The following is a 12,600-nucleotide window of genomic DNA, read 5'->3' as shown; positions in this document are numbered from 1 at the left end:
AGAGGTGAGTTACTTCAGTGTCTACATAAAGGTGGGTTACTGGAGTGCCTGCATAGAGGTGAGTTACTGGAGTGTCTGCATAGAGGTGGGTTCCTAGAATGTCTACACAGGAGTTACTGGAGTGTCTACATAGAGGTGAGTTACTGGAGTGTCTACATAGAGGTGGGTTACTGGAGTGTCTACATAGAGGTGAGTTACTTCAGTGTCTACATAGAAGTGGGTTACTGGAGTGGCTACATAGAGGTGAGTTACTTCAGTGTCTACATAGAAGTGGGTTACTGGAGTATCTACATAGAGGTGGATTATTGGAGTGTCTACATAGAGGTGAGTTACTTCAGTGTCTACATAGAAGTGGGTTACTGGAGTGTCTACATAGAGGTGGATTATTGGAGTGTCTACATAGAGGTGAGTTACTTCTGTGTCTACATGGGGTGGGTTACTGGAGTGTCTACACAGAGGTGAGTTACTGGAGTATCTACATAGAGGTGGGTAACTGGAGTGTCTGCACAGAGGTGGGTTACTAGAATGTCTACACAGAGGTGAGTTACTGGAGTGTCTGGGCAGTGGCAGCACCACCTCACATCTCACAAACCTCTTTATCTCCCATCACATATACACAACAAATTAACTCACACACATTAACAACAAACTTTAGACTATACCACTATTGAACAAGTCTTTTCTCGGCCCAAGAAGTACAAAGGGAATGAGTGAATGACATTATTCCCATTTGTTTTTTGTAGCTGTGATAAACATCACCTAAACCTAGGAAGAAAGTATTTATTTTCATCTATTCATTTACAGCCCATCCTGAAGGGAAGTCAGAGCTGAAACCTGGAAGTAGAAACTGAAACAGAGGCCATGAAGGAATGATGCTTTCAAGCTGGCTCACATCAGCCACCCTTCTTATACCTTCCAGGACCAACTACCCATGGGTGTCATCGCCCACAAGAGTTGGCCCTTCCACATCAATCATTAATTCTAAAAGTGCTCCCCATAGCCTTCCTTACAGGCCAATCTAGTGGAGGCATTTTCTCAATCGAGATTCCCTCCTCCCAGATGACTAGCTTGTGTCAAGTTTATAAAATTGAAACAGCCAGCACAGAAGAGGGATGGCCATGAATAATTTAGACTGAGACCTATGTAAGGCCAGAACTCTCCAGGATCCGGTTATGGCTCCAAAGAGCTTGAAAATTTCGAGAATGTTCATGAGTCACCTTGGAAGTCAACGCTGGCAAGAAAGTTTTGGGAAATTCTCTCTTTCATCTCAAAGAATTTCCCTAAGTGTCTGATGAGTTGAGAATCTGATCTTCATCGTATAAGAGATATGATACATTGTCTTTCTAATAAGTTAAATGTATTATTTTTCGTAATGATGAGATCTGTCACAAAAACAAAAAGGAAGCAGCTGCTGTCTGCTGCTGTCACGACCGACGCCTCTCAGCTTTGGAGCTGGGACTTTCTTTCAAGCCTAATTCTAATAGTCTAGGCTGAAGTAATTTTGTCTTTGATAAAGTTAAAACACTTATGATAATTCAGCTTGGAAATCCAAATACAAGGAAAACAACCATTCTTATCATCCACAAAAAGACACAGTTAAACTCACACACGGTTAACAGGTATTTGATATAACGGCTTCCATGTTCTAACTTTAAAAGGTTATTATGATGTTGTGAATCCAGCATATTAAATTCAGATACTCAATAAATAAATAGATCTTGGTTACACCCCCAGGAAAATTACATGACCTGTTTCAAAGTAAGAGTGAAGAATCAAAATTATGAATCAGGCTTTCAGAGTCTAGAGGTGCAGGCCTGAAGCCACCCTCGCTTAGGAGGTAAGAAGGTTATAAATTCAGTGACAGAGCTACAAAGCAAAGCTCACAAACAACCCGAGAAACTTAGTGGGAGCCCGCCTCAACTTTTAAAAAAGTAACAAAAGTATGGTAAAATGTAGCTCGGTAGATTACTTAGTGCTTGCCTGGAAGGCTCGAGGCTCTAGGTTCAATTCAAAGCAATGGGAGGGGGGCTGCAGAGTCAGGGTGGCAGGGGGAGAATGTTTGAGGCACTAGGTTTAGTAAGAAGTTTTGAGTTGGGGGAGGAGCATTGCAGAGTTGGCATGGAAAGAAGAAAGGGGGAGAAGGAAGAAAGAAGAAAACTTTTAATTAATAACAGATTTTATCTTCACTGAATACTTATCTTTTTATAATTATCACAAATTGAACCTTGAACAATAAAAGCTACATTTTCATGCTTCAAAAACACAAAACCCCGTGGAGTCAAATCAAAACGGGCAGCTTCACATTTGTGCAAAGTGTGAAGTTTAACTTTATTTTCTAAAAGAGGAGCTGAAGCCCAGCTCTGGCTCTGCATTCTATCGTCTATGAGCAAGAGCAGTACACTCAAGGTCATCTTACCCAGGCTTGCTCTGATTTCAACCCCAGAAAACATTCTCACCTGATTTAGACTCAAGAGAAGACAGAAGTGACCGGTGGCTTCAGGAAGGTAAGGCTGCTTCATGGGATCCAAGCGAGCACAGGGCAAAGGTCCACTGGGTGCGCGGAGCTTCACCTTGAAATCTTGGGGGTCCAGAATTCATGAATGTCAGCAAAATGGTCATCTTAAGCTCTTAGGGTGGATGCTGGATAGTAAGGAACTTCTTGGGTGATGGTTTTCATATAAGCATGTGATTGGGTTTCCCAGAACCTTAGCTGGTGTGCCGAGCTGACCATCTGTAGTCGACAGACTTGCTCTGAGCCACAAAGGCACATGGTAGAATTACAGCCCCAGGAGTCAGTTCTGAGCCCTTAGCCATTCCTTGAAACCACTTCTCATACCTGCTGGGAGCTCAGTGGAAGCTCTTCATAATCCACTCCAGTTGTCTGAAGAAGTCTAGGTGAGTGTGGATGTTTGCTGGAGAGGGAATGATGAGCACCAGGAGCAGACACTTGCTCCTCAGGGGGGGATGTCTCACATATGCAGGATGCTTAGGGGTTCTAGGTCACTTAGTAACCACCCAAGCCTGCACACCACACACCCTGTCACTGGGACCTTACTCGCCTTCCTGTCTCTCGTGTGTCTCCCCAGAACACCCATGCTCTCCTTTGGCAATAAATTTTAGGGAGCAGACATTAATGGTCAGTTAACAACCAATCTCTATGCAGATGAGGGATTTGAGTTTTCTACTGTCCTCAGTAATTATTTCTTGAAGTTTTGAGGGGGAGTAAGGGTAAAAACAAGCCTCTTCCTTCCATTCCTACTTGATTTGGGGAGACACTGGCAGAGGAAAAACACACCCCCAGTACCTGCTTGCCAGCACTCTGGAGCTAAGGGACTCATCTCAGGTGGATTTGCTTACAGTTAACTTTTCAATGAAGCAAGGGCTGGAGTAACTGCCTAACATGTACAAGGCTTTGGAGTCCATATCCAGCTTCTGAAACTAGAGATGAAGGAAGAAAAGAAGGAAAAGAGGAGAGGGGAGGAGAAGAGAAGACAGAGGGCAGTGAGAGAGATTGAGAAAATGGATCTTGAAGGTATTCATAGTTATTGATAAAACTTTGGAGAAATATAGAAAATTCCCTAGGTTGATCACTATGTATGCATGATTCAAAGTAGGCATTGCACAGAGGATATCTGTGCAAACGTTGTTTGTCAAGCAGAAACCACAAATAAAAATAATGAAGTCAATAGAACACAAAGAAAAAAAATCATTTCCAAGGAGGAGACAATTCTCTGAATTGGCAGGACTTCTTGGTGGGCCGCCATGGTTTTTCCTGGCTCCTGCTGCCTTGTTTGCACATTCTGGGTACTCCTCGCTTTCATAGGTAGGCTTTTGGCTATTTTCCAGTTCATGGGGTACCAATGTACACCCCAGCACAGTCACCATGGGAACAAGAGGAACCCTACCAAGGTGCAAATTAAAAGTAAGCTGTGTGATCACAAATTAACTTCTGAGATGCTCTCAGACTCATTTCCAGAACTATCTTTGCCTGCCTGCCTACCTTCCTTTCCTCAGAGAGAAAACTGAACTGGGATGTCTGCTTGAATTATTCAGCCACAGCCAATGGAAAGTACAATGGGATCGAAGGCTTTAAACCCCTCAGCTTAAACAGCTCTCCAAGAAAGCTATACCAGATGGGTGGCATTCTCTGGGGTCACGGGACCCAGGAACACGGTAAAACCTGGGGCAAGAATTTCAGGGAAAATAATAGGTTTTCTTCTTCCATTGGAAGAACTCTGGTGTATGGTTCCTCCTGCCACAGAGGCGCCAGCCACCAGCATATTATGAAGCCACAGAACCAAAGACCAGCCAGGGCTTAAAGCCTACAGAGCAGAGGGCACAGGCTGGTCTCAAAACAAAGGCTGTACATAGATGTGCCACTGTGTAGATATGTTTGTTTGTTTGTTTGTTTGTTTGTTTATATTGCAGAACTTTGGAGAACATCATACCTATAGAAGTCTAAGTCACCTGTGAACCCTTAATTTCTAACGTGGTCCCACATTAGAAAGCATGGTTTTCTCCACATACCCCCACCTTCTTCCCTTCCCCTTGTTGACTAAATCATTTGGGAGCTAGTTGAAAATATTATAAAATACACCCTATCCCAGAATGGTTCATCTTTTAAAAACTGGTTATTTTTTAATATTTTGATTTTAATACACCCAAGAAATTTAACATGGGCAATAAATGATCTTGTTAAATATGTAAGTCTGTATTCAAATGCCACAACTACACCAAGACTTAATGTGGGGCACTTGATCCTTAAAGGTCTTTAATCTTTCATTTAGAATAATCTTTGGCTACATCTCTTTACATGTTTCCAGGCTGTTTGATGGTTTGGTTTGTTGTAACATAATTTTTTGAGAGTTTTACACAGTTGTTTTGTAGACTGTTCTGCAGTGTGTGTGTGGGGGGGGTCTCCTTATAAAGGCCTTACTGGTAAACTCGGGATAGATGCCATGTGTCCTCATTTTGAGCCTGGGATGAAGTACAGAGTCCTGAATATTTGATGCTTAGCTCATCCCTGTGCATCAGAGCAGACAGCCCATGATGTCAGAATGTCCGATGACCACCATGCAGACCAATGACCACACTGTCTATTGCCAGACCTCTCCACTGACACAGGAAGCTTCATGCTGTAATTAATAAGCAACTTAGGTGGGGTTATGATGCTCTGAGGCCATGTGACCATTCTGTACCCCAGTGATTTTTCACCCCTTAAGTTTCACCTGCCTTAGTTGTGGCAGTTCCCGTAATGACTGCCTGCTTCCAATACCTTCTGTCTGACTCTATCTTTTCTTTCCCTGCATTCTGTTCTTGTTGCTGTAAGCATTCATAGAGGGGAAAATTCTGTCTCTAGCTGAGGTCATGAAGGAACACCCATGGGGAAAAAAAAAACCCAGCATTTGGAGATGGGAAATGAGTCCTCAAAGCAGTATTTGATGTTTTATATTAAGAAACAAACCCTAAAAAACCTACCACGAGGGCCAGGCCTGGCAGGGGAGGAGGAGCTTAGCCATGGGTCTCTCTTCGCACTCCAAATTCCTATGGCTGTACGTGAGGTGCTATAGGGAGCCAGTGGAATAATAATTGCATCCATGAGCCAACAAATTGTTGGTTTTAAATTAGCTCCGGTCTTTGCCCTCAGAGGAGGAGCACTCAATTAGGTTACAGTAACCTCCCCTCTTGATACTATGTTACCCATCCAGGAGCAGGAGTCCCAGGTTTCTCAAATACACAGGCAAATCTCAGAGCCTCAGTAATTCTTAGAAGTTGGAGAAGAGTAAAGGTCTTATAATAAAATAACCAGGAATGTGATTTGAATTCAAATTACAAAAATTGTTAAATGAAAATATTCTATTTTATTGAATTTTTGTATGCTTGGCTCACAATGCCATGTGCAGCAAGCACACAGCACTCCAGGAACACAAGTCATCTGTTGTTGCAAAGACAACCTTGAGGAGAGCTTTAGAGAAATGCCACCCAGCATCTAACAAGAGGGGACGTTAAGGTCAACGTCCCGGAAGAAACAAAGGCTATGGGCTTTCTTCACAGGATAAAGGGGTCAGAGGACGGTGGCAATGTTGACTTCTTTAAAACCCTGGTTTAGGTATAAGCTGTCCCCCAAAGGCTCCAGTGTTGAAGGTTTAGTCCCCAGAGCAACAGGCTTCAAAGGTGGCACTTTAGGGATCTGACCTGCTTCCTAATGGCTCTCACCTCATCGATGGACACATCTTGGCTGTATTGTATAGGATCTGGGAAGATGATGGAAATTTAGCAAGTGGGACCTAATTCAGAGGAGGTAGACCCTTGGCCCTTGAGGAGCCTTAACTCCTCCCCCCCTTTCCCTCCCTCCCTCCCTCCCTCCTTCTTACTCTCTCTCTCTCCCCCTCCCTTTCTCTACATCCCTTTCCCTCTCTCTCCTCCTCTCTCCTCCACCCTCCCTCTCCTTCCCTCTCCTCCTTTCTCTCCCTCTCTTCTGCCTCTCTCTCTGCCCCTCCCTCCCCCTGTTCTCTCCTTCCCTCTTTTACTTCCCCCCTCTCACTCTCTGACCCTCTCTTCCTTCCTCCCTCCTCCTTAGCAGCACCCCAGAAGGTAAGTGGATTTCCCCCACCTTACCCTTTCAGGGGATTCTGCCCACCACTGACCTAAACAGTCAGGTGACCATAAACTGAAACCCCTGGAAACATAAGACAAAAATAAACCTTTTCTCATTTAAGTTGTTTTCCCCAGTATTTTATCCTAGCAACACAAAGCTGACTTTTAATTTGCTTTGCTTTCTATTGCTATGATAACTCACTGGCCAAAAGCAATGGGGGGTTGGGGGAAGAACATTTCATCTTCATACTTCAAATAATCGTCCATTGCTGAGGGAAATCAAGGCAGAAATCCAAACAGGGAGCTGAAACTGAGACCACCAAGGAATGCTGCTTCCTGGTTGGCTCTCCATGGTCTATACTGCAACTTGCTTTTTATTTAACCTAGTACCACCTGGTTAGGGGTGGCCCTGCACACAGTAGGTCTTCCCGCAGGTGTCATTCATCAAGAAAACACCCACAGGCTATCAGCGGAAGCAACTTCCAAACTGAAGTTTCTTCTTCCCAGACGGCACTAGCTTGTGTCAAGTAGGAAAAAAAAAAAAAAAAAAAAAAAGTTTGAAAGAATAATAATAAAGTGAATCATATTTAAAAAAAAAAAAAAAAAAAAAAAAAAAAAAAAAGAACAGGACAAAACAAAACAAACAAAAAAAACCCTAACCGTCACAAATGACTCCTTGTCAACTTGAAACACAAATATATCACTATTAAACCATAACTTATTTCTTGTTTATCCCCAAGACATTGTTCACATTAATGTCACAATATAAAACATACTAAATTTGAAAATCCCATACTTTTAAATTTTTACTTTAAAAGTTTCGTCTCTTTAAAATACCCTATAAATCTTTTTAAAAAATCCAAAGTCTCTCAACTGTGAGCTCCAGTAAAATTAAAAGTAAGTTACACATTTCTTATTTCAATAAGGAAGAATCAGAACACAGTTACACTCAGACTGAAACAAAACCAAAGCCCAATGTTACAAATAGCCTAGTATTTGATATCTGATACTTAAAATCCTCTGAGTGTAAAGGGGTTTGAACAACCCCACCTCTCTGGTGCTGACACAGCAAACATACCTCATCTCACGGACTCCACCCCACAACTGCTGTCCTTGGTGGCCATCACTGCAACTGGAGCTTCTTCACTTTACCAGTATCCTCTCCTGGCCTGTCTGAGGGTCTCAGAACACTGTCCAGGAATGGATTCGTGTAAGGAGGATTCTGAGTGCTTGACCTCAACTTCTTCAAAACTCAGAATTGTTCCTGGAATGTTTTCCTGCTCCTCCCAGGTGTAGCGGATAGGAATGAGTTTACTTCTGAATATTAGGCTCTGAATAAGGTTGGCTACTGCATGATCTAGTCCTCCTCAACTATTGGCTCCCTTCTCCTGAGTCCCACCTCCTCTGGAGCAGCCACACTCAGGGAGACTCCAGCCCTAAGACACAGTATCAAGCCTCAGCTGCCCTTCATGACCCTTTCATACCTTCTAAACAATACCACCTGGGAGACTCTTATGCATGACCAAGTAATGCTGCCAGCTCTAGATTCAGCCAGGGCCTCCATGAACTACAGATTCTCTGTGCTGACCCTGAGAAAATGCCGCCCCGCCCCCAGAAGGTTTCCCCACAACAACGCTGGTCTCTTCCTAATCACCCCCAATTTCTCAGCCCAGGCTGACCAGCATTGTTGTCCTATTAAAGCAAAGGTTTAACTTTAGGCATGCTAATCCCATCAATCCCAGCTGACTCTCCAACACCAACTGACAAGAAACAGCATTCTCAATTTGAAATATAAACTGGCCCTGAGAGAGTCTTCCAGACACTCTCAAACTTCCCTCCCAATCTTCACAAAGCAGGGCTCTACTGTCTGTAGTATTCTCAGCATTATCTTCTAAGATCTAACAGAATAACCTGTTGAGCTTTGAACACTAATGGATTTTACAGCCCAGAGTTCCAAAGAGTTCCAGAATTCTCTGCAAAACAACACGGTCAGGTGTAGACATGAATAGTCTACTCTCTGGTACCAACTTTTGTCCTAGGTGGTTCTCTATTTATGTGATAAGACACTGACCAAAGGCAGCTTTGGGAAGAAAGGGTTTGTTTCAACTTGTAGCTCTCAGGTAACATTCCATTGCTAAGTGAAGTCGTACAAAAACTGAAGACAGGAATCTGAAAACAGGAATGGAGACGGTGGTCATGGAGGTCACTGCTTATGGCTTTTGCTCAGCCTACTTTCTTATGGGCCCAGATACATCAATCATTAATCAAGAAAATGCTTCCACAAACTTGCCTACAGGCAATCTAATGGAGGCATTTTCTCAGCCGATGATCCCTCTTCTCCACCACTACACCTCGTGTCATGTTGACCAACACAAGTCAACACTATAGCCACCTGAAGAGGGATTTGCAATGTATCGCTAGCCGATCTGCTTCCTGTGATATCCTTATTAACAGAGAGGATTATAAGCAGGGTCAGTTATCATATCTGCACAAATCCAAAGAGCATGGAGGGATGCATTAGCAAAGAAAGGATAGATGATAGATAGGTAGGTAGGTAGACAGGCAAGTAGATACATGGATAGATGATTGATAGATAGATGATTGATTGATAGATGTTAGATAGGTAATTGATTGATAGAAGATAGATGACAGATACAAATGACAGATAGGTAGATAGATAGATATACAGATAGATGATTGATTGATAGGTGATTGATAGAAGATAGATTGATAGATTAATAGATAGAGGATAGATAGATAGATAGATAGATAGATAGAGATGATAAATAGATCAGTGATTGATAGGATTGATAGGTAGGTAGATGATAGATAAGTAGGTAATTGACTGATTGGTACATGAATGATTGATAGTAGATAGATAGATGATTGATAGATGATTGATTAAAGAGAGATAGATACAGATGATTGATAGATAGATAGATAGATAGATGATAGGACAGACAGGCAGGCAGGCAGACTTGAAGGAAGACAGCTTAATTTTTGTGTCCTTATTTTAGAATTCAAATTCTCTGTGAAAGAGAACACGTGCTCAACAACAACAATGCAATGTGTTAGCATAAGAACTCCAGAATTTTATCAGGATTTGGACCTTGGCCCATCATTTCATAAAGTAGGGGAAAGAAATTAAAAGTTTGGAAAGAACATAATAAAGTTACTGTTTATGGTATTTATAAGAATCAAAGCTCCAAGGACTCAGGCTAAGCTGAGTCATTTATAAACCTGGACATAAGACAGAAGACACATAAGTCCTGTAATTACATATTTTTACAAAATACAAACTGTGATCATTTTTATAACTACGAAGAAATGGACTCCTTTGGGTCTGATCATTGGTTTTAATTTTAGGGATCTCCTAAACACTATGTTTATTAACTCTTTGGGACTAACGCCTCAGTAGTGAAAATGTAATGATGTTTGAAAGTGTAGTCCAGGGCATCATGCAGTCTGTGTGGTGTCAGCCAAAGAGTTCAGAGGGAGAAGAACCAATGGGATGAGTCTATGCAATAAGAGGGAATTCATTAGATGGATTCACACAGTAGGGCTGTCTACACACTGGTAACTGCTCAGTCCATGAGGCTAGCTGCTCAGCAGTTCTAACTGGGCCTGAAGGCCTACAGGATTCCTGGGGAGTTGCTGACCTTTCATCTACATCAGAAGGTCAAAGAAACTGCAGTCTGCTCTCTGACTGGAGGGTGGAGATGGGAAGAGAGGAGGGGACCTGCTGAGCTGAGCTGTGCTGTGCTGTGCTGTGCTGTCTTCACGAGCTGCTACTCTCTGCCTGGTGCTCAGACCTTCCCCATCTGGAGCAGGGATCTTCCAGAGCCAGCCCCTGCTCACTGAGCTCTGGATCAATCCCTACCCTTCCTTGACATATTGGGGAATTCTTCCATGTCTCAGAGAGTGCTATCCCAAGCAGCTGCCCTTCTGCCCACTGGTCTACGAGAGTGCTCCATCCCTGTCGGGTCCCACTCCTACCTTGTAGCCTCTGAGAGCAAGCATGCTACAGAGGGCTGAGGTAACTGAGGCTCCATGAGTAGGGCAATCAGCCACAGACCACTCCACTTCCTCCCAGGAGCTGACAGAAGAGGAACCACCAGGCTCATAAGGTGTGTCTGCCAGAAGCATCCAGAGAGCTATAAGGAACTGAAGAATCCCCAGCCTCTCTGAGCCAAGGCCTCCAGAGAGCAAAGTGGTGAGTGGGGTCCCTGTGTCCCTGTGACTCTTACACAGGACACCTCAGTGTTAGTCTTTCCCAAGCAGCAGGAGAAAGGTTCTATCTGACCCCACTCATGGAGTGGATCCTATGGCCTCTTCATAACCCTAGTCCATGGCGTCTGGAAGAATACTAATTGACAGCCATGTGTACTGATACCCATCAAGTAGAGGCACCATGAAACCTTCAGGCAGAACCCTGGAGTGTGATAGGAATACCCATGGCTGGGGATATGGGGCCACACCCACGGCTGGGGACATGGGGGCAGGCTGGCATAGAGTAGGCACAGATGCACAGGCCTACAGTTTTGGGTCTACTATCTCATAAACTATCTGGGCCTCTGGAGACATGGTGGCTGCAAGACCCAGCAGAGATAGGGAAGATCCTCTTGGGGAAGGGCTTCCAAGCCCCAGGCTAGAGATGGAGGATTCAGGTATGACTGGGAAAATTTCCAGGAACATGTGCAGGAATGATCTATGTCTGCCTCTTCCTGCCCAGCTAATCCCCATCTCTCTTTACACCTCTCGCCAATGAATTGTATGTCTGAGTGATATGTATGTCTGTTTGTGCATATGTGCACGTGTGCTATGTACATGTATACATATGAAGTGATCAGGTATGCATGCACATGCCTTGTGTATGTGCATGTACAATTATGTCTGTGTAGTATATGTATGTATATGTGTGTATGATATGTGTAGCATGCATGTACATGCCCATGTGTGAGTATGTATTACATATATGTGTGGTGTGTGTATGTGTGTCTGTGGTATGTACATATAGAATTTATATGTGCAGTATTCATGTGTGTCCAGCATGTGCCTTTCCTGGTGGTATTATCACGTGACTCCCCAGTTGCTCAGGTTTTAAAAGGTCTAGCCTGGTAGATGTCAAGCTAGGTAGGCACTGTGTTTAAGGGAACAATGTTGGTGTGGGATTCTGGTCCAGATGGGGCTAGCCTCCCCACCATGGTCAGCTTATAAGAGATGTTCTCAAGACATCTGACAGGCAAGAGGAAGGCTGAAATCATGCCTCTGGCTCCTGGGCTCATCTGGGATCTTATAGGATCTGAACTCTGTAGCCTACCTCCCGCCCCCATCACCACCCCAGAGATTGGCTCATCCCTACTGTGGGGCTGGGTCCCTACACTACTGTCCTTTCATAAGTGGGGAGACAGCACACACAGCCTCTGCCTCTGCTAGCACCTGAGGCAACAGCCCCGACAGGAGGGGACTGGAGTGAACTATGAGGGAAACATAGAAGCCATAGCACCACCCACCTCCCTGTAACAGAGACTCCACACTTGTGACATGGAGGCCCACGCCAGACTGTGAGCCATGAGTGGAAAGAAGAGCTGCTGAGGGACTCTGGGATACTGTCATCAGGCCACCTCCCAGGATGCTAGTCACTTGCAGGATGTAGTGTAAACTGAGGCTGTGTGGGAAAGGGTGGCCCGCTGCCAGAGTGGACACAGAGGTAATGGGGCCCTGTTTTCACTGGACCAGTGACCAATTCCCCAGGTTGTTCCTGACCCCAGTGGGCCTTCCGTAGCCCCAGCCCTCCTCATAGCTTGGAACCACAGGCCTTATCATTTCAGATGTGGACATGGGGCCAGAGGGCAGGCCTCTAGGATGCTCAGATCTGGCCAGTATAAGATGCAGAGACCTCCATGCCTAAATGCTGCTGTTATAAAAGCTTCAAGGATGGGTTTTGGTGGTGGTGGTAGTGGTGGTGGTGGTGGTGGTGGTGATGGTGGTGGTGGTGGTGGT

The sequence above is a fragment of the Mus pahari genome, chromosome 12 (genome assembly GCF_900095145.1).
Source record: "Mus pahari chromosome 12, PAHARI_EIJ_v1.1, whole genome shotgun sequence".
Taxonomy (NCBI): Eukaryota; Metazoa; Chordata; class Mammalia; order Rodentia; family Muridae; genus Mus; species Mus pahari.
This window is presented reverse-complemented; position numbering follows the sequence as displayed.